Source organism: Rhodamnia argentea, chromosome 9 (assembly GCF_020921035.1).
Source record: "Rhodamnia argentea isolate NSW1041297 chromosome 9, ASM2092103v1, whole genome shotgun sequence".
NCBI lineage: Eukaryota > Viridiplantae > Streptophyta > Magnoliopsida > Myrtales > Myrtaceae > Rhodamnia > Rhodamnia argentea.
Window position 1 is genome coordinate 4,476,491 of NC_063158.1, and position 6,607 is coordinate 4,483,097.

Here is a 6,607-nt window from a genome sequence, read left to right on the forward strand (position 1 = left end):
CGTGCAACGGAATCTATTTACTATTTGCGGATGATATTTAATCAAGAGATCAGCAAATCATCTTTCAAACTTGCTCTAACAAATCACATTGACAAAATTAAATTGTTTAGACCAACCACGATTAGGAAACATAATCTGCCAAGGATCACGTCTACTCTATCTCCTGAAATAGTTGTCTGATTTGATTAATTAACATCCTGGGTTTGTCAAATGTCTCTCCCTTGTGTTCTAATACATGCATTTGCGTTAGTGATGGCTATCGTTGTATGAAGTCAGGTCCTTTGGACTCCGCTTCTCTTATCTAATCCTCTTCTCCCCAGGAAAATATAAATCTCACATGTGATGTCTCAAATTGACCTTTTCACGAGAATTTAATTAGAAGGGGCTGCCGAATAAACTAACGAGCTCCCTTGTAAGTGAAGCCTCTGAGTTCTTCATTTGATCGATAGGACGTGATTCTATTATGTTTACCAAATTCAAGCATGACGTATCGGAAGAAGAAAAAGAAGGAGGTATTGACACATGAATCGCCTTGTAGAGGCGACTCTCGTTCTACTTCGAATATGCATACCAAGTCTTCGGGTATTTCCTCGTTTACAAGCAAAGTATTTCTAGATTGGAGTCTATACAAAAATAACATTAGGGTCAGCTAGTTTTTAATTAGTTATTGCAATGGTATGGAACTATTTTAATGCCTGTCCTTACCAAAAAAAAAAAAATCTATTTTAATGCCTGCAAATTCGGTGAAATGTTAACACTTTCGAACCTTGACGAGATTTTCTTATATCGGTCACTCGAAAATGGTCACACCATATACAAGAATAGGAGAGGAAAATGGTCACACCATATACAAGAATAGGAGAGGAGCACGCATTTTCCGAGAGTTGACTGATATATTTAACAGGCAAATGAACATATGCCGTGACGATTAATTAAAGTAACAATGTTATTAATACATTTATAGAATTACAAGGAAGGAAACAGACAAACCCTAAACTTAAGTTGCCGCGATGTCTTCCATCGTTGTCCCACCCCTTTATATGGTGCTTGACCGTGTCCTTCGGCCACAGATTCTTGACAATATTAGTATATTCTTAAACTGTTTAGTCTTTGTCTATTCAAAAGAAAGCTGCATAAACCGATTATTCAGAATTTCAGCAGCTTCATGCCAGGTAAGACTCATTTGGTGCACCTAGTCCTCATTAAAATATTCTTTAATTAATCGCTAAGAAACCGTCGCCAAGCTTTGATTTACCTATGATGCTAGCAATAATTTTCAAGGATTAAGTATAACAAAATTACCATAAGTATTTGCTTTGGGTTACTCCGAGCTTACAAAATGACCCATAAGCAAGCTAACCGACGCTGGGAGAAAGCGTAGAGAAGTAGGAGATAACACAAGTGAGGAATTAAGGGATAGAATACTCGTCACCGGTGGGAATCCATCCAAAGAATAAGAGTAGAAACAAGAACTCCTTCTTGTTAACAAGCCAAAGGCTCAAATAAATTTATCATTCAACAAGTCTGCCGTTCTCATTCATTGAAATGCCCTAATATAGGCGAGCATGAAACAACCCTCCAAGCTTGAGTAAATGAGGCTCTTAGGAAATATCGAAAGACTCTTGGAAAATAGAAAACACAATTAAAGTCTAGGAACTAGAACTTGACTCTTAGGAAAGACGCGATATAATTTAATAAGACTTGGAAATCTAAAGGTTACTTAACTACTCTTGAAAAGATAAAAATTATTAATGCCCTTCGACGCCTTCAAGGATTGCTCCGGCATTAGACGCTTCTGCTGCGTGAAAACTCGTCCCTCGGTTTCCCTTGTTGTCTTTTTCATGGTAAGGAGAAAGATCGGCAACATTAAACGTTGCGAAACAAGTATACTCACCAGAGAGTTCGATCTTGTATGCGTTGTCACCGATCCTTTGTAGAACTTTGAAAGGTCCATCGGCTCTAGGCTTTAATTTTCCATGACGACCTCGAGGAAATCGTTCCTTCCGAAGATGAAGCCAAACCAAATCTCCTTCTTTGAAAGCCGCAGACCGTCGATGCTTGTTCGCTCTTTCTCGATACTTGGCATTGTGCTTCATAATTCTTTCTCAAATCTGGGAATGGAGCCTTTTTAAATAATCAGCATGTGCTTTAGGGTCTCCACTAAAATGATGAGTGATGGGAAGTGGAGCTAAGTCCAATGGACTAATAGGATTTTTCCCATACACAATTTCAAAAGGACTCGTTCCGGTTGTTTGGCTTGAAGAACAGTTGTAAGCAAATTTAGCTTGAGCCAAAGTGAGATCCCATTGTCGCAAATTACTTCCAATTAAGCTCCTCAATAACTTTCCCAAACTTCGATTAACAACTTTAGTTTGTCCATCGGTTTGAGGATGATGAGAAGAGCTGAATTGAAGGGTTGTGCCGAGCTTTTTCCAAAGTGTACGCCAAAAATGACTGACGAATTTGGAATCCCGGTCGGAAGTCATTGTCTTTGGAATGCCATGAAGTTTCACATCTCTTGGAAATAGAGATTCGCCACATGAGTCGCATCCAATGTCTTGCTACATGGCACGAAATGCGCCATTTTGGAGAATCGATCAACGACCACCATGATTGAATCTTTACCCTTTTGCGTTCGAGGTAAGCCAACCACAAAATCAAGACTCACATCTTCCCAAGGAGCCATTGGTACTGGCAATGGAGTGTACAAACCGGTGTTTTGAGCATGACTTTTGGCAATATGACAAGTTCGACAACGATCCACATGCCGCATGATGTCTTTCTCCATTCGAGGCCAATAAAATTTTTCTTTGACAAGAGAGTACGTCTTGTCTCTTCCGAAATGACCCGCTAAGCCTCCTCCATGAGCTTCTTTGATAATAACTTCTCTCAAAGAACCTCTAGGTATGCATAGACAATTATTCTTGAAAAGAAATCCATCTTGTAGAAAGAATTGCTGAATTGGACCTTTAGAACAATCTTTCCAAATCTTACCGAAATCTGGATCATCTTCATAAAGCTCCTTGATCACGTTGAAGCCTATAACGTTCACTTTCATAGTGGAAAGCAATGAATGTCGACGGCTTAATGCATCCGCAACGCGATTAAGAACTCCAGCTTTATGTTTGATGAGAAAAGTGAAAGCTTGAAGAAACTCAACCCACTTAGCATGTCGAGTGTTGAGTTTATGTTGAGTATTTACATACCTCAAGGCTTCATGGTCCGAGTAAAGAACAAACTCTTTGAACAACAGATAATGTTGCCAATGATCCAAAGCCTGAACAATAGCATAAAATTCCTTATCGTAAGTAGAGTAATTCTTACGGGAATTATTCATCTTTTCACTAAAGAGCGCAAGTGGTTTTCCTTCTTGGCTAAGAACCGCGCCAATTCCAACATTAGAGGCGTTACAGTCAACTTCAAAGACTTTATTAAAATCTGAAAGTGCAAGAATGGGAGCCTCGGTTACCTTCCTTTTAAGGAGTTCGAAGCTATGTTGTGACTCTTTCGTCCACTTGAAATTTCCTCCCTTCAAGCATTCTATGATAGGAGCAATGATGGTGCTGAAATGCTTGATGGATCGACGGTAAAAAGAAGCCAAGCCATGGAAACTCTTGACATCATGAATCGATGATGGCACCGGCCAACTCAAGATCGCCTCCACCTTGTTGGGATCCATCTTGATGCCTTCTTCAGAAACGACATAGCCCAAGAAGATAAGGCCATTGGTAAAGAAATGACACTTCTTCAAGTTCGCATACAATTTTTGCTCCCGCAGAACCCGAAAAACTTGTTGAAGATGCTTCAAGTGTTGTCGTTATGTCGAACTATAGACAAGAATGTCATAGAAGTAAACAACAACAAAGCTACCAATAAATGATTTCAAAATATGATTCATGAGGCGCATAAAAGTACTAAGAGCATTAGAGAGGCCAAAAGGCATAACCATCCATTCATAGAGGCCATCTCTAGTTTTGAAAGCGGTTTTCCATTCGTCTCCAGCTCTCATCTGGATTTGATGATATCCACTCCGAAGATCAATTTTGGAGAAAATGGTAGCACCAAAGAGTTGATCGAGAAGATCATCGAGCCAAGGAATAGGAAAGCGGTACTTGATAGTAATTTTGTTTACCGCTCTACTATCAATACACATATGCCGGGAACCATCCTTCTTCAGTACAAGAAGGGCGGGGACAACACAAGGACTCATACTTTCCCTCACCATACCTTTAGCCATAAGCTCATCGACTTGCCATTGTAGCTCTTCATGCTCCTTTGGACTCATTCGATAAGCTGCTTTGTTAGGAATAACAGCTCCCGAAACGAAATCAATACAATGCTAGATATCTCTAATGGGTGGAAGACCAGGTGGAATTTCTTCCGGAACAACATCCGAAAATTCACGGAGTACATGTGTTACCCGAGCGGGAACATCATAATGTTCTTCATTCTCCTCTAACACCACAAGAGCATATGTCTCCATCGAATCCTCCAAAGCTTTATCGACTTCAGATTTAGAGAGCAAGTTATTTCCTTCCCCAATAGATGGTTTACGAATACTCTCCATTTTGGAAGGACCCAAGATGATCTTGACTCCATCTTTCTCGAAAGCATAAGTGTTTTTGTACCCATCATGCTTTGTTTTTCTATCAAATTGCCAAGGCCTCCCGAGAAGCAAATGGCAAGCATCCATGGGGACAACGTCACATCATACTTCATCGATATATTTCTTTCCAATGGAAAAATCAACGAGACATCGTTTATCGACTCGTACCTCATCCCTTGCGAAGCCAAGAGAGCTTGTATGGTTGTGGGTGCTTCTCCGTTTTAAGGCGCAATTTGTCCACCATCGTTGTTGCCACAACATTTTCACAGCTTCCTCCATCGATGATAACATCGCATACCTTTCCATGAGAGGTACATCGAGTGTGAAAAATATTGTTCCGAAGCCACGTACCGTCTCTGTCGGGAATAGCATTCAAGATTCGACGAAGGATTAGAGACTCTCCTTGGTCACCGTAGATGACCCCATCTCCCTCCTCTAGTTCTTCGTCGAAACTAGGGAAGTCTTCATGATTGTCTTCTTCAAGTTCTTCCTCCACCAAAGAGACAATCTTACGATTTGGACAATCAGAAGCAATATGTCCAAACCCTTGGCATTTGAAACATTTGATAGAATTAGAGCGATTGGAACTCGATGCTCCACTATTCTTCGACATAGGTTTCGCAGCGATAGCTTTTGATTTAGGAAGAGAAGAACTCTCCCCTTTGAAATAGTTTTCTTTGTTACGATGTCGCGAACTCGCACAAGCTTCTTTAAGCTGCTATTCAACCTTAAGAGCAAGTTGACAAACATCATTATAAGTCCAATAAGGCTGAAGTTGGACAACATTACCAATTTCATATCTAAGTCCACCAAGGTACCAAGCAACGGTTTGCTCCTCCGCCTCGGAAACATCACATAGCATCATAAGACGATCGAATTCCGCAGTATATTCCTCCACGAACAACTCCTTTTGCTTCAAATTGTGGAATTGGAGGAAAGTATTCTGGTGATAGTTCATCGGTAGGAACTTCTTCTTCAATTCTTTTCGCATCTTCTCCCATGTGATGATACGACTTTTTCCGTCACGAGATCTTTGCTTCTTCAAATGCTCCCACCAAATAGACGCGTGCTTTTTAAGCTTAATGGAGACGAGCTTTACCTTTCGATCATTCAGTGTGTCTTGATAGTCGAAAATCCTATCGATCGTGTGTAGCCAATCTATGAATTCTTCTGGTTGAAGCTTCCCTTCAAATTCAGGAATATCAATCTTCACATATGAGTCTCAATGAAATCCATGAGGATTTTGATGTTGACGTCGAGGAAGCCTCTCCTCACTAGAAGCATCACTTCGAGCTGTAGCAAAGGGATTGACATCTTCTTTGTCGGAGGGAATGCCATCTGAATCGTGACGCGGATCATCACGTCCCGGATGTTCGAAGCGTTGCAAACGCTCCCGCAATTGCTGCACTTGTCTCCTTAAATCATCCACCTCCACGTCTCGTAGGTCTCTCTATCAAGCCGTTGGGGAATCAATGTTTGGTCCACGTCGAAGATGACCAGCCATTGAACCCGATGCTCTGATACCAACTTGACGCCTGAAGAAAGCGTAGAGAAGTAGGAGTTAACACAAGTGAGGAATTAAGGGATAGAATACTCGCCACCGGTAGGAATTCACCCAAAGGATAAGAGTAGAAACAAGAACTCCTTTTTGTTAACAAGCCAAAGGCTCAAATAAATTTATCATTCAACAAGTCCGCCGTTCTCATTCATCAAAATGCCCTAATATAGGCGAGCATGGAACAACCCTCCAAGCTTGAGTAAATGAGGTTCTTAGGAAATATCGAAAGACTCTTGGAAAATAGTAAACACAATTAAAGTCTAGGAACTAGAACTTGACTCTTAGGAAAGACGCGATATAATTTAATAAGACTTGGAAATCTAAAGGTTACTCAACTACTCTTGAAAAGATAAAAATTATTAATGCCCTTCGACACCTTCAAGGATTGCTCTGGCATCACTAACTCATGGACCAGGCATGACCGACATCATCCGCCCACATGT